General features: G+C 39.3%; 1 long non-coding RNA gene across 2 annotated transcripts; it reads right to left on the reverse strand.

Annotated features, from left to right (window-relative positions):
* Positions 1 to 1,544: 1,544 nt before the first annotated feature.
* LOC125934904 (uncharacterized) lies at positions 1,545 to 22,245 on the reverse strand. 2 transcript variants are annotated; one of them, XR_007461567.1, is made up of 6 exons: positions 22,009 to 22,245; positions 14,844 to 14,910; positions 11,191 to 11,330; positions 10,779 to 11,004; positions 6,052 to 6,201; positions 1,545 to 2,419 (listed from the first exon to the last, which is right to left on the reverse strand). It is a non-coding gene; the product is annotated as an uncharacterized LOC125934904 (long non-coding RNA). The 2 variants fall into 2 exon arrangements; XR_007461568.1 differs by lacking the exon at positions 10,779 to 11,004.
* Between the last annotated feature and the right edge of the window lie 679 nt (positions 22,246 to 22,924).

Below are 22,924 nucleotides of genomic sequence, written 5' to 3' on the forward strand. Positions count from 1 at the left end.
TGACTAGCAGGACATACACTTGCAACCTGAGATACCTCTCTGATTTTTATGCAGACACACATACACACACAGAGACCTTTCTGTTCTAATAAAGCAGGGGGCTTTAGCAAAGGAGCAATGTGCTCTTCTTCCTGGGAAGTTGGACCTAAGAGTGATCAGTAGCAACCCTATTGTCAGAACCCTTAGGTAAAGTGCTTGTTGGTTCCCATTTTCTCCATGGGGTTGATCCATGGGGAAATGCCTGCCGAAACATGAAATCTTAAAAGTTTTTTTGCCTCAAAAAAAATCTGAGTTTATCTCTAGGCTTAGGTTCCTGTGAGAAAGAGACTGCTCGATTTACTTCCATAGCATGGAGTCTAGTCTGCATAAAGAAATAAGGGAGATTAGGTAGTGAAAAACACAAAGCCCAGCAATTTGTTAGGTTATGCAATTATCCTGTGACTGGGGAATCATCAATCCTCAAAGAACATGAACAATTCAACCACTGAGCCAGCAGCTGGTCTTAGAGCAGAGCTCAACTGAGGCATAAACAGGCAGGAGACTTAATTAAACAGCTCCCATTTTTAAGGTCAGCTTTCACTAGTCTAACTTGATTTAATTTTATGTGACATTTGATTTTTATTATAAAAGTAATCCTGTTCTTTATAAATTAGAATCTTAACAATTCTCTCTCACACAAGTATCCAGTGTCAACACGTTCAGGTGTGTTTTTCCACATTTTTCTCACGTGCATGTGTGTGCATGCCCACAAACACACACCACACACACACACGCACACACACACGCACACACTCATAATTAGGAAGGAGACTTTAATCAATGAGCATGGTGCTCTTCTCCCTTAGAAGTTGTGCCTAAGAGTGGTATGTAGCAACCCTATTGCCATAACCAGTTAGGTAAAATGTAGAAAATTAAACTTATGGGGGGCACCTGCCTGGCTCTGTCAGCAGAGCATGTGACTCTTGATCTTGGGGTTGTAATTGGGTATAGAGATTACTTACAAATTTAAAAAATCTTAAAAAAAAGAAAGTTAAACTTATGTGATATATGCATATCATATGCATAAGTGTAATTGTTTTCCTTTTCAAATTAAAAAAAAGATAAGCCATGCTCGTTACTCTGAAGCTTTTTTTTAAACTTACAGTAACATGGAGATTTCACCAGTTAACTCTAAATCACTTCTTTTAATTCCTGTACAAATTTCATATAATGGCCAGATGATAAGGTCATAATGCATTCACCTTTTCCTTTATTAATGGACATTTAAGCTAACCCAAATTTTTGTGACTAGAAACAAAAAATGGCACTCATGTGCAATGATAATTTCAGTACCTGGGGTTTATAGTGTATCCCAAAGGGGAAATTTGGAAGGACTTTATGAACTTTATGTGACTCCCTCTAGAGTAGAATAACCCAGACCTCTGTCTGAACACATGCTCAGTTTCAGTACTCAACACTAAACTATGGCTCTGTTTATATAGATGAATGATGAAAACAGAAAAGACATTCACAAGAGAGACAGAAGTAAGGAAAATGTGCTTTCATTTACTTGCCCCAAATCATTTCTTGGGAGCTCCATTTCACCCAAAGACTTTTCTTCATCCAGTCACAGATTGAGGTGCACGTATGAAAGAGGGAGCCTGGAAGACAGTTCAAATACTTGCTTAGGCCCATGCTATGTTAATATCATCTGGTTGAATATTGCACAGAAAGCAGTGTGATTTTCTTCAAGGTTGTTATATCCTAGCTGAGAAGTAGACATCTGCGGAACAGATTTCATTTTAAGAAAAATAAATTGTTTATCAATAATGACTCTGAGACAGCCACGGAATCAGGGTAGCCATTCATGTGTTAATCTCTCAGTTACAAAATCATCTGGATCACAGCTTTGAAAGGTCTTCCTCCCTAAATTATTGATATATATTGGCCTTTCAAGAAAGAATTACACTCCCGAGTCCTTAGGTTTATTCCATTCTCTAAGGCTAACAGCATTCATTATCCAGATGAAATACACATTTCTTCTCAACTGCGGGAGCTTTCCAGATCACTTTGCTCTTTGTCTTCCTCAGGCATACGGCCAATTTTCTGGGAGCCAGGGAGTCTGGAAGCTTCAGTCTTCCTTTCACACCTTTCAAAATGGCACAGTTAGCTTAGAGCCCAGTTGGAGGTCTCGTGGACTGGTTCTGGAACGTAGGTAGGTAGTGCAATGTTTGGGAGCAGGAGCTCGAACAGACAGTGCTAGGTCTAGCCTGGAAATGCCTGTAGGACGGAGAGGTGGTTTTCTGCAGGCTGAGCTTACATCAGAAACGTAGGAGCATTCAGTAACTTTCTTTGCATAAATTTGGAATGATAGGGCAGAGGGGCCATGGGACAGGTCCAGTCTGCTGGCAGAGATGTGCACTGTAGAACAGATTTTTGACTGCAAGAAACCAACCCCATCTAGATTAGGCTAGAAAGGACAGTTTATAAGGGCACAGGTTGTCTCACTGAAACTAAGAATGGGAATGCAGCTGGGCCTCTAGAAGGGACCAGAGGTTAGAAAGCCAGAACTGTTTTTTTTTTTTTTTTTTTTTTAATGTCATCTTTTTTGGGATACCTGGTGGCTCAGTTGGTTGAGTTTCTGACTCCTGATTTCATCTCAGGTCATGATCCCAGGGTGTGGGATGGAGCCCAGTGTCCGGCTCTGAGATTAGCATGGAGACTGCTTAAGATTCTCTCTCTCTCTCTCTCTCTCTCTCTCTCTCTCTCTCTGCCTCTGCCACTCTCCCATGCACATGCTCTCTCTCTCAAAATAAAATGAAGTGAAATAAAATAAAATGTCATCTTCTCTAATTATCTTTCTCCATCTGCTTCATTCTTCCCTATCTCTGCAGACCAGCTTTTCTCTCCTTTTCCCATAGCTTCTAAATGTATATATCCTTGGTTCTAGTGGTCCACAAAAACCTGCCTTCTCTTTCTAAATACCCATTACAAATTCTTCTTGGAGAGAAAAACTGATTGGCTTGCTTTCAGCCAGGTGGCCAACTGTGGTCTCATCAGCTATGGGCCAGTGGGACGTTTGGAGATTCAGACATTTAGAGACAAATTTAAAAGCTTGCTGACCGCTGATATTCCTCAAGTGTAAACTAAACATCAGTGTATAGAATCTCAGAAAGTTAGGGCCTACAGGAAACTTGTTTAACAAATAAGAAGACCGAGAAAAGGAAATGTCTCATTCAAGGTCACAGTCAGTAAATGACAAAAGAAAAGTCGTTCTTCTATGACCAGGAACTGCAAAACCAGAGACCACCAGGAGTGAATAATAGTACCTGTTTCATGATATCCTTAATAGACATAAGTAGTATAATTTAAGGAGGCCATATTTATTTTATATAGTCATATGTCATTGCTATTTCTCTTTTTATTCAAAATGTAACTAGCAATATTAATTTCTCTTAAAGAGAAAGTAAAAATAACACAAAATTTTACATATATATATGTGTATATACACACATATACATATCTTAAAAATAAATATATCTTAAAAATTAACATTATCTTAAAAATAAAAATATGTATCTTAAAAATAAAATATACAGAAGCCCAGACCTTGGAGAGTAGCCAGGGAAGTTTTGTTTTGTTTTGTTTTTTGGGTTTATTTATTTACTTTGAGACAGAGAGTGCACAAGTGGGGCAGGGGCAGAGAGAGAAAGGGAGAGAGAGAGAAAATCACAAGCAGGCTGTGAGCTGTCAGCGTGGAGCCTGATGAAGGGCTCAGTCTTCCAAACTGAGAAATCATGACCTGAGCTGAAATCAAGAGTCAGACACTTAACCAGCTGAGCCACCTAGGTGCCCTGCAAGTGAAGTGTCTACAGAGAGGTACCACGGAGAGTTTGGAAGTTACTCTTCCATGCCTTTTTCATTGCATACATAACTGGGTGCTTGAAGGACCCAATAAATAGCATCCTTCTTCCTTGCCCAGAGTAATGAATAAATTGATAAACAAATGAATGGCCTACGAAAGCCAGAGTGCTACTTTTGTTAATGATACAGATGAGTTAGAGGAGGCAAATTAGTTTGAGTGCCAAATTTAGGGACTAACTGAACCCCATACTAGTCAGGGCTTCTATCCCAGCATCAGGCAGGAAGGATAGCACTGAGGAGCAGAAGAGAACCAGTATTCACAGTGGGTAGTTCATTTCCAAGAGGCAAAGGGGCAGAGTCAAGTCAAGAATTAATAGTTTATTCTCTCCCACATTGCCAAGCACATAAGTGACTCCAATCCCCTGAGGCAGAGTGAACAAGGGGCGTAGAAAAGCTAAGAGTGTGACTCTGAGTCCCCTTTGCATATAAGGGAGCATCAGGAAAGAAAAGATGCATTTTTCTGTAAATACATACATATATTTTAAAGGATCATACTAGTATTTTCTGTCACTTGCTTTTTCCCATATAAATATAAATCTTTTTTTAAATTCTTTTAACGTTTTTATTCATTTTTTTTTGAGACAGAGAGAGACAGAGCATGAATGGGGGAAGGTCAGAGAGAGAGGGAGACACAGAATCTGAAACAGGCTCCAGGCTCTGAGCAGTCAGCACAGAGCCCAACGTGGGGCTTGAACTCACGGACCTCAAGATCATGACCTGAGCCGAAGTCGGACGCCCAACCGACTGAGCCACCCAGGCACCCCGATAAATCTTTGAAATCATTTACACATATTTCCTGACATGGTTATATAATTTACTTAACCCGTCCCTGTTCATTGATATTAAAGGTTTTGTATATTTTTACCACTGTAAACAGCACTACAATGAACACTCTTTTACCACGTTTGGCACATTAGTCCAGTATCCCTGCAAGATAGGTTCCAAAAGTAGAATTACTAAGTAAGACAATATGCACATTAAACCTTTTATACACATTACAAAATTGGCCTCTGGAAATGCAGTATACTCCTACAGTCAGTTTATAAGAATTTCTACACCTTGTGTAATGTATATTATTAGTCATTTTCATCTTCGAAAATAAGATAAGCAAACCACTATACTTTAATTTGTATGTCTTTGATTACCAAACAGTTGTACACTTTTTCTATCAGATTATGATTTAATTGATCTGACGGGATTGTAGTGTAAGCTAAGTGATAATTGGCTTTTCTTTTTTGTAATGCAATTGCCTGACTTAAGTTTTGATTATTGAGGCATTCACTTTAACAGGCAGCCACCTCGAAGATGGCTATTTCAAGTGGCAGTGCCAGCTGAGAGACTGGAAAAAGAGCTGCCCCCCACTCCCCGTCTTTGTTAACTTCCATACCTGGCCTTTCTGGTAGCTTGTTTTTTCTCTCCCCACATTTTATTTTTTATTTTAACGTTTACTTTTGAGAGACAGAGGGAAACAGAGCACGATTGGGGGAGGGGCAAAGAGAGAGGGAGGACACGGAATCTGAAACAGGCTCCAGTCCCTGAGCTGTCTGCACAGAGCCCTACACGGGATTTGAACTCAACGAGCTGTGAGATAATGATCTGAACTGAAGTCCCATGCTTAACCAACTAACCGCCCAGGAATCCCTCTCCCTATGCTTTAAATTCTCACTCTTATGTTTTAAATTACGAGTGAGGCCACGAGAACCTTGCCACCAATAAAAGCAGAACCCCAGACCCACGTGTGCTCAGGCCTACGCATGCGCCCATGCTCCCCTGCCCTCTGTATACCGCGACCCTGCCGTTGGCCCCAGCTCTGCCACATAACTTCCATGATCTGTAAGTTATAAAGCTTTCTCTTTTTCCCTCAGAGTTTCCTTATGGGTATTTCTGGGAGCATCTTGCAATCAAAAGAACCACATGGGCCTATCGAGCCACAAGCGTGGATATTGATAGGCTGAGATCAGCACAAGAGCAGGTGTCAAATATTTACCAGGGTACAAGATGCCTTTAAGTATCCAGGCAGCAAATTTGGCTTTAAAACAGTGTGAAAAATTGATGGTGTTATTTGGCCCAGTAGGTATGTTAGATAGATTACAGTGTGTGATCTCAGAATCAATATTCAGTCCATATATTTGTGCAATAGATAATTACCATAATAAATGCAGACTTGATGTTTCAGTAGGAGGATGCATTAGGTCTGTGTCCCGAGAGGTTTGCTGAATCAGGAGCTTAGAAACAGTGGAGCACAGTGGGCCAACTGCCTTTCTTCTAGACTTCTACCCTTCAGTCTTCAGAGCGACCCTAAGACCACACCAGAACATGTAAGATTTTGTCTTCCATTCTCCTCAAAAGGAGCCCACATGTCATTGTCCTGGTTCTCTGCACACATTGATAGAAGTCTAACTCCCCAAGTGGCAGACATGGAGACTTTAGGTGTGGGTCTTAGATTTATGAAAGACTTGGAAATGTGCATTAATAATACAACAGAGAGGGGAAATGGGAGAGAAAGATAATAATACTATTAAAAGTAATGATATAGCAGTTTGGATTAGTTTAGGTTATATTTTTTAAAAAACTGCAATATATTTTCAGAAAAAAAATGATGGAAGTTCTATCTCTCTCATAAAAAGAAGTCTGGAGATAGAGAGTCCCAGCTGATAGGGTAGCCTTACTATGACATTAGGGACCTAGGATCATATCTTCTACTCAGTGATCCCAGCATGAGACTTACTCATTGTCAAGGTCTCCCATAATTAAATATGGCTATTAGATCGCCAGCCATTTCAGGAACGGGAAGGAAGGGAAGTCTTTTAAAGGTTTCCCACAAGTCCCACCTAACATGTCCGTTTAAATATCACTGGCAAAAAAAAAAAAAATCATATGGTCAAAACCAGTTGCAAGGATGTGTGTGACCAACTAAAACACAGGGTTCTTTGTCTAAAGAGAATATAATCTCTGTCATAAATGGATGAATTTTTTTCTTAAAAAAATTTTTTTAATGTCTTATTTATCTTTTTTTTTTTTTTTTTTTTTTTGAGAGAGAGAGGGAGAGGGTGCAAGTGGGGGAGGGGCAGAGAGAGAGGGAAACAGAGGATCCAAATTGGGCTCTGTGCTGACAGGCTGACAACAGTGGGCCTGATCTGGGGCTCGAAATCATGAACCACTAGAGATCATGACCTGAGCTGAAGTCGGATGCTCAACTGACTGATCCACTAAGCGGATGAATTTTTAAAAATAATCTCAAAGTGGGGAAAGATTTTATAAGCATGACAATACTACAGTGATAAAAGATGAAATATTTTTTATAAACAAATTTTTAAAAATTGTATTGCAGGGCGCCTGGGTGGCTCAGTCGGTTGAGCAGCCGACTTCGGCTCAGGTCATGATCTCGCGGTCCGTGAGTTCGAGCCCCGCGTCGGGCTCTGTGCTGACGGCTCAGAGCCTGGAGCCTGTTTCCGATTCTGTATCTCCCTCTCTCTGACTCTCCCCCGTTCATGCTCTGTCTCTCTCTGTCTCAAAAATAAATAAACGTTAAAAAATTTTTTTTTTAAATAAAAAAAAATAAAAATTGTATTGCAAGACCGCCATGAACAAAATCAAAAGGCAAAATATTAATGTCACAAATAAGGGCTAATTTCTATTCATAGAAGTAACTCCTGCAAATTGAGAAAAGCCCTCAAAACAAATAGAAAAATGTACAAGGGACATTTCACAGAAATGAAAATACATGCAGATGTTTCAAACATATGGCTCAAACAAATTCAAAACACAACTCCTTTGAGATAAACTTTTTTCATCCATTGATTGGAAATGGTTACAAAGTTTAATGCCACAGTGTGCTAGCAAGGGTGCAATTCACCAGGTGTTCTCATTTGTGGTCTTTCACATACTTACTTGTACCTTCCCTCATGTGCTCTAAACCCCTGATGCTGCCTGTTGCTGCCATAAACAAAATCTTCTGTGACCTTAGACTCATTTCTGAGGACAGGGTCCTGCCTCAAGCATGCATTTAAGTCTTTTGCTTTCTTTCCTAAGGCTTTTCTGATGTCTTATTAAGGGACTCTGGTCCTTAAAGATACAGGTTTACCCAGAAGTATGGGACTTAACACTTCTGGGTCAACCTTCAACCAATGAGTGATGAGAAACAAACGTTTATCTCAGTTGATCCTTGGGTGAACAAGTACAAGAGGCATCCTACACCCTTGTTTAATGTTCTGGCTGGCTGAAACCTCAGTTGCTCACAGTGGCTATCTCAATAACGCATCCTGAATTGGCTTTTCTCTCTCTCACTTTTCCTGGTCCTTTGGATCATCTCCCAAACTAATTACCTGTGCAGAAACTATTGTCTCAGTCTTTGCTTTTGAGAGTAATTTGAGCTCAGACGTATTGCTAATGGGATATAAATTGGTAAGAGTAATGTGACAATTTTTGCTATAATTTTTAAAAATACTGACTTAACAATTCCAGTTTAGAAATTTGTTTTAGGGACACCTGGGTGGCTCAGTTGGTTAAGTGTTCAATTCTTGGTTTCCACTCAGGTCACGATCTCATGGTTCGTGAGATCTTGCACTGTCAGTGGATCCTGCTTGGAATTCTGTCTCTCTCGCTCTCTTCCCCTCCCCTGCTCTCGTGTGTGTGTGTGTGTGTGTGTGTGTGTGTGTATGCGCTCTCTCTCTCAAAATAAATTTTTAAAAATTTTAAAAAGAATTTATTTTTTATTTATTTTTTTTAACATTTATTTATTTTTGAGACAGAGAGAGACACAGCAGGAACGGGGGAGGGGCAGAGAGAGAGGGAAACACAGAATCGGAAGCAGGCTCCAGGCTCCGAGCCATCAGCCCAGAGCCCGATGCGGGGCTCGAACCCGGGGACCGCGAGATCGTGACCTGAGCCGAAGTCGGACGCTTAACCGACTGAGCCACCCAGGCGCCCCAAAAGAATTTATTTTAAAGAAATATACTAAGAGTTGAGCATGTGTGAAGTGATGGCTGTAAAAGAATATGCATCGCAACATTGTATAATAACCAGGAATTTAAAAAAAAACCAACTCACTGAATCCCAAAATAGGACATTGCTTAAGTAAATGCCAGTATGATTCATACAATGAAATAGCAGGTGGTAAATAATAAGATAGCTTTATATGGAAAGATTTTTAAAACTAAGAGCAATGGCATGCCTGGGTGGCTTAGTTGGTTAAGCATTTGACTCTTGATTTAGGCTCCAGTCATGATCTCACGGTTTGTGGGTTTTCAGGCCCCGCTTTGGGCTCTGTGCTGGCAGTGTAGAGCCTGCTTAGGATTCTCTCTCTCTCTCTCTCTCTCTCTCTCTCTCTCTCCTCTCTCTCTCTCTCTGCCCCTCCCCTGTTCTCTCCCTCAGAATAAATAAACATTTGTTAAAAATTCTAAGTTTTAATTTCTCATTTAATTAATCCTATAACTCTGTCTCAAAATAAATTTAAAATTTTTAAAAATAAAAACTAAGATCAATAGATAGATTAAATTAGCATTTTGTAAAATATATGTGTATATATACTGGCATATGTATAGAAGATCCTCCTGGAAAGAGACACAAGGATTTGACATCGGTGGGTTGTCTATAAGGAGAACTTGGCTGCAGACAAGTGTGAAAGAGAGAGACTTCTTTCTCTTTCTCTCTTTTGTTTTTTTGGGTTATTGATATATCATGAATTAGTATTACTTTGCTATTTGGAATACTGAACCCTGTCTGAAACCCTGTCTGAAGTGTCTATTTCATCTATTAACTGTGGTTTTTAAAAATTTATTTAAAAACTGTTTCAAAAGCTTCAATTACATATGGGCACCTGGCTGGCTCAGTCAGTGGAACATGTGACTTTTGATCTTGGGGTCATGAGTTCGAGCCCCACATTAGGGGTAGAGATTACATAAGAAAATAAAACAAAATCTTTTTTAAAAAGTTTCAATTACAGAAATTAGAATGAATTGTACAGTGAACCCTTGTGTGCTCATCATCCAGCTTTGAACAATTACCATCATCTTGCCAATTCTGTTTTATTTATCTCTCCACTTTCCCCCAGTGGAAATTCTAGTAAATGCACAAAGGAATACAAAACAATAGGGAATATTAAAAAGGAAGTAGATACTCTCAAAAGGGTTAAATTGGATGAATCAAATGAAGCCTAATATATTATAAATATATTATATGAAATACAATAGAATATGAAAATAATAGATATTTAATAGTTCTTTAGAAACAGGTAAAAAATGAATCCTTGAACTGCCTAGAAATGGGGAAAATATGCTTTTAAAAAGATGCAAATATAATCAGAAAACATTCAATAAACCCAGTCCAATCTGATCTACATAAATAGAGCCAATCCTGGCTAAAACTAGAGTTACAGGTAAGTTGCCAGATTTAGCAAGTAAAAATATAGAATAGCCAATTAAATTTAAATTTTACATAAATAATGAATAATTTCTTAGAATAAGCATGTATCATGCAATATGTCCCGTATAATATTTGGGACATATTTGTACTAAAATATTATTATTTGTTTTATCTGTTACTTGTGTATGTGATAATGCCTGGGTTCAACCAAAAGGAATCAGAATTTCTGGGGTTATAGACTGGACATTACTTTTTAAAAAATTCCCCAGGCCAGAATTACCTACTTCATATCCAAGATTAAGAACCACTGCTCTAGAAAATGCTAATTTTAGCCAAATTAATTAGGTCAATTGGCATCAGGAGAATTGACTTTAGGTGAAATGGTATCAGGTGAGCTAAATCCTCATTGCCACATTAGCATGCAACTTAGAAAAAGTTGTCCGTCCCTCTTGGTGCACTGTGTCCTTCTAAGAACCTGATTCACTTTGAAGCTGTTACTTATAGGCTCCCACCTTAAATTTGGCATCTGCCTCTGGCTGTTCTCTCTGGCATAAGTGAGGTCTCTTCGGGGAGGAGCACTTTTTGTGTCTCACTTATTAGCTAAGGCCTGGAAATGAAGATGTGAACGTTCTTTCCAACTTGGAGGTAGAAACACCCTGGTCTCAAGTCAGCGGTGGCTCCGAGATCCCCTTTGACACTTTTGGGCAGTTTCATTTTTCACTTGCATACATGGAGAAGCTGTAAGAGAGTCACTTGGTGACTTGCAAGTATCAGGGACAGAAGCAGAGGTAAACTAAGGTACCCTAACTCCTACTTGAATTGGTGTAAGAGAAGATAACATGGTGAAATTTTCCAGTATTGCTCAGGGTTGCTCAGAAAAACAGACTTTTACATTTCTAGCCTTTTCCCCAAACCAAATGTCACCTGAAAGCACTTCTTTCTTCTTCTCTGTAGCTAAGGTACTGTATCTTTGTCCTCATCAGCTCCCAGTGGCCATGGTGGCAGAGAAGAATGGGCTGTTATTTGATGCCAGATTGAATCTGCAGAGATTCTGTGAACTGAGACTAGAGAATTATTACAGTGACTCAGAATGTGTGTGTCTATTTGTGATTTTTAGCATTGATAGCAAGCAAGACTTACTTTTAATTTCCTTTTAAATATTAGGATGTTTCAAGATGTCCACAGTTACTGATTAGGCCATTGTGTTTCAGATTTTGGTGATAGAAAGTAGCCAACTTTTAAACTAAAAAAAAAAAAAAAAATTCCTCTGGGAGGTTCTAACTGAACTTCCATATTTCAGAATACCCTTCCCAGCCATAGCAAAAACATGAGTATTCTTCTGCTCCGTGCTACTTTTAAGACATTCTTGTTGCCTTCTTGTTGTCACAGGCCATTGCCCCAGATGAGAAGTGCTGGCAGCATTGGCACAACTGTTGCCCCGATGTTCTCATCTTTAGAGAAGCATGGGCTTCAGGAGTGGGTTTGTCTTCAAAATGCGTAGAAAGCCAGCACCTTGTGATTCCTCCTGCTGTGGGTAATATCTAAGGCAGTGGAAGGAAACTCTCACATTAGATGGCAACTGCCCCATGTCTCTGGCCTCCACACCTGCATTGGCAGGGGCCAGAGGGGGTCTCTGTGTAGCCTTGGGCTGAAGGGAAGGTGTCAGTTTTAGTGAAGTGAGAGCCCAAGAAGTCTGAATGTTCTGACCAGATACCCCCAGCCCCCGCCCCGCACCATAACTCACCCCTGTGTCATGGCCTTACCAACAGTATCTCCTATTGCTACCATCAGATTAACTTCACAGTTGATGTCAGTTTCCAAATGTTCCAACTCCCCCATCAACTCTTTTTCCCCCCAGAGAGTAACTTACATGTTGTTTTGTGGATTTCTTTTCTTTCCTTTCACTGTGCCCTCTGGTCAGTCAGCAAATTCCCCATATCCTCAGCCTTTTTTTCTGAAAATTCACCTTCTTTTTTTTTTTTTTTTTTTTTTAATTTTTTTTTTCAACGTTTTTTATTTATTTTTGGGACAGAGAGAGACAGAGCATGAACGGGGGAGGGGCAGAGAGAGAGAGGGAGACACAGGATCGGAAACAGGCTCCAGGCTCCGAGCCATCAGCCCAGAGCCTGACGCGGGGCTCGAACTCACGGACCGCGAGATCGTGACCTGGCTGAAGTCGGACGCTTAACCGACTGCGCCACCCAGGCGCCCCTGAAAATTCACCTTCTGACTAAAAACTGGCTCTCCCTGAAGTCGTGACTTATCTTTATTTTTCTCAAAAGGTAGCTATGCTTTCTCTTTACCCCTAATACTACTGGGCCTAGAAAGAAGAAATTCTCTTCCTGCTCCTTGGTGCCACTTTCACATCACTCCACCTCCCTTTTGCTTAACAACATTCAGCTTGGAATTTCATGTCATGGAATTCTTCCACCTACTACCTCGCCTCATGGCGGCCATCCGCTGACCCCATGTCACTCATCCTCATTCCTTGAACATTTTAACTGCTGATTCTTCATCATGCTGTCCAGTGTTATTCCAGCCATAATTCTTGGTAACATCAATATCCAGATAGGTGTATCTTCAGCAGCCTCTCCGTTCCTTGACCTTCTCTCCTGTAGTTAGCCAGTACTCTACCCAACTCAGCCACTTACTCCCATCCCAAGTCAGATATAGATTTCATGTTATCATGCCTGCAATTTCTCTCTTAGCCATTTTGAGCATCCAACTGTCTGGCTACCCTGTCCAGTTTTTCCAGCTTACACCCTCTAAGAGCCTAACTTCAAAAATCACTTCACCATTCCAATACATAAAATCCATTAGTACTACCACCTCCATGTCCTTACTTCACCTTATCCAGCTAAAATCCCACGGCCAGTCATTACAATCATTCCATTTCATACACCCTTAACTCCCTGACCTTCTCACACTTTAATATATATACATGCTTCTAAAAATCCTACTATTCATAAATCCAAACTTTGCCAATACCAGCCCTGTATACACATTGGTTAAAGTGATAGGAGAGGGCTGCCTGGCTGGCTCAGTCAGTGGAGCATTTGACTCTTGATCTTGGAGTTGTGAGTTTGAGCCCCATATTGGGTGCAGAGATTACTTAAAAATAAAATCTTTAGGATCACCTGGGTGGCTCAGTTGGTTAAGCGTCCAACTTTGGCTCAGGTCATGATCTCATGGTTTGTGAATTCGAGCCCCAGGTTGGGCTCTTTGCTGTCAGCACTCAGCCAGCTTTGGATCCTCTGTCTCCCTCTCTCTCTGCCTCTACCCTGCTCGCATGCACACACACTCTCTCTGTAAAATAAACATTAAATAAATAAATAAAATAAAATCTAAAAAAAAACAGTGGAGAAAATATCACAATATTTCTTGCTGTTCTCACTTTCTATTTGTAATTACAAATTTCAAATGGCCCTTAGTGCTGCCTCGTGATCATACTGTGTTTTCCTAGTCCATTAGTCCTCCTACCCGCATCCATTTGCTGGGACTACTTCTTACTCTCTGCTCTTTTCTCAACCTTTAGCACACGCCCATATTCTGTATCAGTAGAGCATCTTCTTTATTCACTGATAAATGAAGCAGTCGGAAGACTGTGTCCACAAATTCACACCACATTGACCTTCTGACCTGTCTTTGTTCCCTTGTACCCTGCCTCATGTTCTGTGGTATTAAATCGTCCATGCTCCTTGCTAAGGCCACCCTTCCGTGAGTACTCATATCCCCTCCCATGTCATATCTTCAAAGACATTGCTTTCTGCCGCCCCTGTATTGCCAGTTTTCTCCTTTCTACAGGATATTTCCCATCAGCATACCGGCATATTGTTATTTCTTACATCTTAAAATAACCATTTTTTGACCCAATTTTTCCTTCTAGTTACTGCTCATTTCTCTCTTCTTTACCAAAAAACCCCCCAAAAACAAAACCAAAAAACTTTCTTGAAAGAGTTCCCTCTACTTACCCACCCTATTCCTTTTGTAATCTTTTTTCCCCAAAGTTTTAAATAGTTACATTTAAATAATTAGTACTCATAGCTATTGACCATAAATTCAAATTATTTCATTTGAAACCACTGTTTTTCATATTAGAAATTAGAATCTGGCCTGAAGAGAAAGTCACAATGGCTCAGATTTATTTTATTTTAATTTTTGTTCTATAAAAAAATCAAACCTATTGAAAAGTTGACAAATTATTAAGGTTAAAAAATAAAATTTGACATTTAACCATAATAGTGAATAAAAATCAATTTCAATGTAATTTGAAAGTCACTAAAAAGTATTGAGTATATAGGTCATCCTAAAGGAGAGAAAAATAATGATAGTTTATTCCCTTGCTCACAGAGTGCTTCAAATGCACTACCTTTCTGTTGTATCATTGCCTCCAAACCTTTGTACATGCTTTTCCCTATTGCTAGTCACTGTTTCCCTTCCTGGATAACTTGTCATCTTTCAGAGCCCAGTCTTTCCCAAACTTCCACCCCAAACCTGCAGTTCTGAGTTCTTTTATCATACTATTGTCTTCTTATGGCAGTCTGTAATGTATTTATTGTAACAGTTACCTATCTTACCTGTTAGGATCCAAGTTTTGTGAGGCTGGAATGGTGCCCATTTCATTCCACATCATGTTTTCTGATCCTAGAATAGGCCAAACACACAGAAGGTGCTTAATAATATTTAGTAACTGAATGACTATAGTGCTGATTGTTACATGAGATGAAACAATCTTTGGAAGAAAAGTCTCTCATTTTAACACTTCTGTGAAAAAGAGCCAGCACAGATTATTTAGTGATCATGTTCTAAAACTTATTTATTGGACCCCTGCAAAGGATTTAAGAGCTCAGTGAAGTGGACACCTTGTAAGATTGGAGACCTTGAGATCACAATGGTGATGACTGGAAACAGCCTCATGATGGTATAAATGCAAGTAATATAATGAACTAGTTTGCAAACATCAATGCATCATATGGAGGTCTTGGAAAATGCTTTGAAAGCCATTGGTTTAGATAAAATAGGAAGTTCAGCAAAAAGCTCCCCCTAAGGAAGTTTATATTTCTATTTCAAGGCACAGAGTAGGCATCTGTAACTACTTCAGAAGAGGGGAGGAATTTAAAATTATGATTTTCGTTATTGCAAATTATGGGCAGAGAATATGGTAATGTCTTCAGAGCTATGAAGAAACTGTATCAGTGTTTCCCCCCAGCAGCCACCATTACAGTGAATCCATCTATATACTTTGATCTCATATCAAGAAGTTGTGAATTTAGAAGTTTTACTAATTTGTTACATAAATATAGACCATCAGTCTTGGCAATTCATATAATCTCTGCTTCAAGTAGCATTATTGTTATTTTTAAATTTTATTTATGTATTTTGAGGGAGGGAGAGCAGGGGACCGGGAGAGAGAGAGGGAGAGACTCCCAAGCAGGCTCTGCACTGTCTGCATAGAGCCCAATGAGGACTGGGCTCAATCTCACGAACCGTGAGATCATGACCTAAGTCAAAATCAAAAGTCCAGTGCTTAACCAACTGAGCCACCAAGGTACCCTTCGAGTAGCATTATTTAAAAGGAATCCAAGCTGAATAATATTTTCATAATGGATTGTCACATTAGATCAGGCTTTTTTTTTTTTAATTTTTAATGTTTATTTTTGAGAGAGAGAGAAAGAGAGAGAGAGTGAGAGCGGGGAGGGACACAGAGAGAGGGAGATACAGAATCTGAAGCAGACTCCAGGCTCTGAGGTGTCAGCACAGAGCCCGACACAGGGCTCGAACTCACAAGCCATGAGATCATGACCTGAGCCAAAGTCGGATGCTTAACCAACTGAGCCACCCAGGCACCCTTAGATCATGTTTTTATTTTATTACTTTATTGAATCTGCTCTGTCAAGGTCACAAGGAACCTTCATCTTTCCATCTCAAGTTGTATTTTACTAAACTCTCAGGAATATTTCCTTCCTCCTTGAAACAATTTCTCCACATGACTTCCAGGGCACATTCTCTCCTGGGTTTTCTCCTACCACACTGGCTACTCTCCTGAATCTCCTTTGCTGGCTTCTCCTCATTTTCTAGACCTCTAAATGTCGAAGTACGCTAGGACTAGCCAATCTTCTCTGCCTTCACTAATTCCCTAGATGATCTCATCCAGTTTCATTGCATTTTAAATATAGTTTTCCTGGGGCGCCTGGGTGGCGCAGTCGGTTAAGCGTCCGACTTCAGCCAGGTCACCATCTCGCGGTCCGTGAGTTCGAGCCCCGCGTCAGGCTCTGGGCTGATGGCTCGGAGCCTGGAGCCTGTTTCCGATTCTGTGTCTCCCTCTCTCTCTGCCCCTCCCCCGTTCATGCTCTGTCTCTCTCTGTCCCAAAAATAAAAAAAATAAATAAATAATAAATAAATATAGTTTTCCTAATCTTTACTCTAAAATTCTTATTTCTAGATGTGATATCTCCCCTACCTCCTCAGACCCAAATATTCAATTGCCCAATGAAGATAACTTTATAACTTTAACAAGCCTTTCAAATTTAACATGTACAGAATTCTTGATTTTCCATCCCCAGATTAACCCTGACTTCCCCATATCAGTAAATGGCACCACCAATCACCAAGATACCCCAAACAGAGGGCCATTCTTTATTATTTAACATTCCACATCCAAATCCATCATCAAACCATGTCAAAAAATATCTCAAATCCAACCAATTTTTATTAACTCCAGTACTGTCATCCTAGTTCACACTATCATTGTCTTCTGACTATTTTACTGCAATGGCAGTAAACTGGTCTCTCTTCTTCCACCCAGACAACAATCAGACTTGTCTTTTTATCACATAAATAAAATATCCATTCAAAACCCTCTGTTGCTTTCTCATCATACCCTTCTTCTTTATAACACTTGCCACCTCACATAATATTATGTATCAATTTGTAGATGCCCTAAACATAGGGACTTTGTATTATTCATACTGTGTACCCAGAGCCTAGAAGAGTACCTGACATTTAAGGATGATCAATAAATATTTGCTGAATAAATAAATGAATCACTACGTATTTAAAAACCTTTGGTATATGATATTATAACCTGGTAAAACAGAGATTAAAAATGGTTGTCTGATGATACCTGTCTTTGTAACTAAATCCTAGGATCAGACTTAGAGATCTATGCACCACATATTTTCTCACATGCTTATAACAAAGAATTGCCACTTTTCATCCTTGATTATCTTTTCTTCAGCAGCATGAGCCCTGTGATATCCTATTTTCTAGCAGGAGGTAACTTATAAACTATCCTTATAAGTACAATAAAAAGATGAAGATATGTTTGTGACATATATGGGTCTCTATCTGTAGGCATCATTTTTTTGCAGTGAGTTAGTATGATGGAGAGCTTAAAAAATCTATGCTGTGATTCCTTCAGAAATTCCCCTCCTGCAAGACACAATATATACTTTTATATGATAAGGAAAGATAAAAACCAAACAGAGCTAAGTGTCAAAACATAAACCTAAAATCATAATCATTTATTTATCCTTTCCACTAATACTTTTTGAACTAAAGTGTGCCAGGCATTATGCTAAGCACTGGGGAAACAACAGGTAACAAGACGGATAGATAGGGTCTGCTGTCAGAGATTTATACTAGAGTGAACAAGTAAACAGATATATAAAACAATAAAAAATTATGAGTAGTGCTTTTAAGGAAATAAACATGATGCTGTGCTAGAAAAAAGAGGGGGATTGTGGTAGGCAGAATAATACCCCTCCAAAAGATGTCCCCATTCTAGTCCCCAGAATTTTAAATATGTTATATGTAAAAAACGAGAATTAATATTGTTAATCAGCTGACCCTTCATATCAGGAGGTCATCCTGGATTATCTGGATGGACCGAACATTATTACAAGAGTGGAAGAGAGAGACAGGGGAGAGAATGTCAAAGTCAAGATTTTAAGATGCTGCACAGCTGACTTTGAAGGTGGAAGAAGGGGTCACATGCCAAACAGACAGGCAGCCTCTAAAATCTGGAAAAGGAAAGGGAATGGGTTCTTCTCTGCCACCTCCAGAAGGAAAGCATTCCTGCTAATACCTTGATTTTAGCCCAGTGAGACCCATCGTGGACTTCTGACCCTCAGAAGTCTAGGATAATAGATTTGTGTTGTTTAAAGCCATTATATTTGTGGTAGTTTGTTACAGCAGCACACAGAGAAATAACACAGGGACTTTAGACAGGAGAGTCAAAGCAAGCTTCTCTAAAAAGATGTTATTAATCTGAAAGTGGAAGGGTTACAAGAAGCATGTCATGAAAAGAGGTGGCAATAATGCATTTGAAGCAGAGAAAACAGCAAGCCCAAAGTCTCCAAGACAGAAAAGAGATTGATAAGTTCTAGACACTGATGAAAGGTCAGAGTAATTCAAGTCTAATAGTGAAGAGAGAAAGTGGTTAATAAGAGATTAGAAATTAGGTAACATTAGTTTATTCAGGCCCTTATAAGCTATACTAAGGAATTTAGTGTGTGCTCTCAGTGTAATGGTAGGACATGGAATGGTTTTATTTTTTTTTTTTTAATTTTTTTCAACGTTTTTTATTTATTTTTGGGACAGAGAGAGACAGAGCATGAACGGGGGAGGGGCAGAGAGAGAGGGAGACACAGAATTGGAAACAGGCTCCAGGCTCCGAGCCATCAGCCCAGAGCCTGACGCGGGGCTCGAACTCACGGACCGCGAGATGGTGACCTGGCTGAAGTCGGACGCTTAACCGACTGCGCCACCCAGGCGCCCCCATGGAATGGTTTTAAATATAAGTATGAAATTATCTGTCTTGTGGGGTTTTTTTTATTGCAGTGTAACATAATCAGCGCATACAAATCATAGTGTATATATAGCTCGAGATGTTTACAGAGCGAACATACCTGTAACCACCACCCAGATCAAGAAATAGAATATTACCAATACCCTTGAAGCCTCCTTAGAGCTCTCTGCTAGTCTTTATCTCCACCAAATGGAACTGCTATTCTGACTTTTATCATCTTAGAGAAGTTTTTCAGTTATTGAGTTTTATATAAATAGAATCATACAAAATGTTTTCTTTGGCTTCTGATTTTTTTTTCTGCTGGACATTACATTATGTCTGTGAGATTTTAGGCATACATAATTTTAAAAAAATGTCAGTGCTGTATATATTTCTGTATTTGGTAATAACAATATATTTTCCACTATACTGTTGGGGTACATTTGAAGTGCTTCCAAGTTTGAGCTATGATGAACTTTCTCGTACATGTATTTTTGTATGCACATATAAGCCTTTCTATTAAGTATATACCTAAAGAGTGCAATTACTGAGTTGGAGGGTATACATATATGGTGCTTTACTAAATGCTGCCAGTTTTCCAGAATGATTGTACCAAGTCACACTCTACCAAGTCACACACATTACCAGAATGTGCGGTAGTTGAAGTTGTCCCATCCTTTCCAACACTTGGAAATGTCATGTTTTATTATTAATTAATCAAGTCATTCTCTTGGGTGGGTAAAGGCATTTTACTGTTGTTTAAAATTTCCTTTCTTTGATAATTAATGATGTTGAAAAGCTTTTTGTATGCTTACTGGCTATTAGGTTTTTTTTTCTTTTATTAAGTGCTTGTTTGCTAACTTACTACTTAGGTTTTTAAAAGGTAATTCTGTCTTCCATGGGAAGATTATAATTATAGTTAGAATTATATAGGCATTTTTAAGCACTTGTTTAGATCTTGGTATAAGATGAATGAAATTTGGTATATGCATAGAAAATTTATATTATAAGTGCTTATGTACAGAGGGCATGCTACAAAAACACAGGTGTTCAACATACCATCAAAGTGTACTTTATCTCTAAGACTAACCATGAAATTATGAGTCAAATCATTCTTTCTGAAAAGTGTTGATCTATCTTGTTAAGACCTCTTTCTCTTGCCCCCCAAAATAACCAACTTTAAGAGTTTCATACTCTTTCAGGAGTTGATTTTATTAATGAAATGGTGTCCTTTAAAAATTAGCTTTACAGAAATTTAATGATTGAAGGAGAGAAACTGCAATGCCACATAATATTTAGTTTAATGGCCTCCAGAAAAAATTAATTTTGCTAGTTTGAAACTGAGTTAGATGAATTCTGAGACATAAATATACAGAGGAGAAAGGACATGTCCAATTAATAGGATTTCTGGCTGCCTGCCCAAGGAGATTCTGCAAAATCCTACAATACTAGGTAAAACGCCCCTCTGGAGCAAATACTGTGTTTGTTGAGAATGTGGAAGGCTCTGCCCAACAATAAATTAACTTTGTGCAGCATGCTTTATTGCTCTGCCCTGCATTCTGGCAAGCTTTCCTCTCATTGTCCCCCCGCCGTGGCTTGCTTTGCTTGTTTTGTATTAAAGATGACTCAGCCAGACTCCTAGTCTTTCCTTTCATCTTCTCCTTTCCCTACCCCTCAACCTCCTATTTTTGTTCCTAGAGTGGCAAAGCCAGGGCAGAGCACCCCCCCCAACCTTTTTTTTTGTGTGTGTGGCTGATGTTCCAGCATACTGAGCTATTGGTCCTGAAAAGTCAACTGCTTTTTTTTCTCTTTGGAACTTTCACAGGTTACATTCCTCCTCTAACTAGGTTACCCCCTGGCCCCCTTAATTCTCTGAAGCTAGTGATCCCAAACATACAGTTCCTAGGGATGGGGCTGTTTTTCATCCCTGCCCCCTCCTGAACAACCACTGCAATCCCCTTTGCAGCCTTAAGCAAGGAGATACAAGAGCAACCACAGATCCAAGGGTGGCAGGGCGGTCACTCTGCCAAGCTCTGTGTGCTACTATCTTTCCACCACACCTCCCTCAGTATATTTGAGGAGCCTAGAAAATTAATGTCTCCTGGGCAAGGGGAGAGGGGTGGGGGTAGGGGAAGGAAAGAGGGAGTGTCTTAGGGGCGGAAAATGCAGTAAATTCGCCCTCTGCTGGTTAAAATTCTGAATTAACACCGCCAAAATAAAGTGGGAAAGAGAAAGAAATCAGTTTAACGTGGATGAATTATAGCTAAAACTAAGCTGAATTTAACCTATTTGTCCATCTTAAACAGCTCCTTGTTCCTACTTGGCCGTACCTGATGCCCCAGGACTGGGATTTAATTAGACTCTGATTCTAAGCCCTAGTCTCAGTTAATATGTTATGCTGTCCTGAGCCCATTTTCATTTGCCCTTGAGTTTTTGCCATCCTGAGACACGAAATAAAATCCACAAACATGCTCTTTTTGTCTAAATTTGTTGCTAAGCAACTGGAAAGATAACACCTAAATCGTCACTTCTTGGGCATACTTGTGCTTCAGTCCAATCAGTCCCTTTGCCTAAAACAGTTCTTTCATGCGAACAAAGCTGCTTTTTGTGTTTTTGAGAATAATTAATTGGCAAACAATGCAGAAAAAGCTATCTAGCCTCATGCTAATTTCTTGAGAAAACTGACAAGCAGCTTTGTGTAAGACGAGGTATTGGCCGCCATAATTCACACAGACTTTTGTACCGCCTTTGATGTCTTAGGCATTTTGTTGGAATAAACCAACACACCAAGGTTGGATGATCTAATGTCTGTCACACACGAAGACAATTACAAGCATGCACTTAGAATCTGGGAGTAGAGAGAGAAAAAAGTCAACATTTTGCAATAAGGGATATTATTTAATATCAGCTGGTTTCCTTGCCAGCCTAAATATCTAAAATCAAGGGGTTCTTACCCCCTCCATATCTGGCATTGTAACTTAGTCAGTCACACGGCCCTTTGAACCAGTTGGGATTGGCCAGTTCCTTTGTCAGGTGAAAACCTCTGCAGCAAGTCATGAGACTAAACTGGGCGGTGTCGCTGTCCGCGTCTAGGGTGCTGAACTTTAGGCGTGGCTAAAGAGGTTTCCTTTGCATGACAACTTCCGGTAGGGCGGGGTTGGGGTCGTGTGCCAAAAAGTGGATCCATCTGCCACCTGGTGGTAGAAAAGGAAAATGCTTTTGATAAAGTTTAAAGAGGACTTTGGATTGAGACCCTAAACTCTGAAAAAAAAAATTTTTTTGGAAAGGTTGGAGATCTTAGACCTCAGGAAGTGGGTTTTGGGAGATCTGCCTATTCTTAAAATCCATAAATATATAAAGGAGAATTGAGAATTTTCAGAGTTATCTCGCTTCTGTCCAAGAAAATAATCTACAAATACATTGGTTTTCCCAAGCATTTCTTTCAACACACCTTTGTTACCAGATAGGTATTTGAGAAATATTTGTACATATAGGAATTCAGAAATATTTACTAAAAATACTAAAATAAATGCTCTATCTTATGAGCCACATACATTCAAGAAATCATAGCTGAGAGTATTGCTTTGATTTCAGCTTCTGGGAGGAAGAAAAGTGTACTTATATTTAGATGTGGTAATACGTAATAGGAGTTCTAGGAGTAAAACTTGTTTTTTTTTTCCATTTTCTTCCTTTCTTCCTTTCTTCCTTTCTGATATAGGCTATCAGAAGGCTGAAAATAATAGGGTTTTTTTGGTATGCTTATTATTTTTACTCTGTGTATTTTACTGTTTTACCATGCATATTTTTATACAGTGATGAATAAATCACTATTAATTAATTAAATTCATAATTACACTCATAATTACATCC

Source organism: Panthera uncia, assembly GCF_023721935.1.
Source record: "Panthera uncia isolate 11264 chromosome A1 unlocalized genomic scaffold, Puncia_PCG_1.0 HiC_scaffold_17, whole genome shotgun sequence".
In the NCBI taxonomy this organism is placed as follows: Eukaryota; Metazoa; Chordata; class Mammalia; order Carnivora; family Felidae; genus Panthera; species Panthera uncia.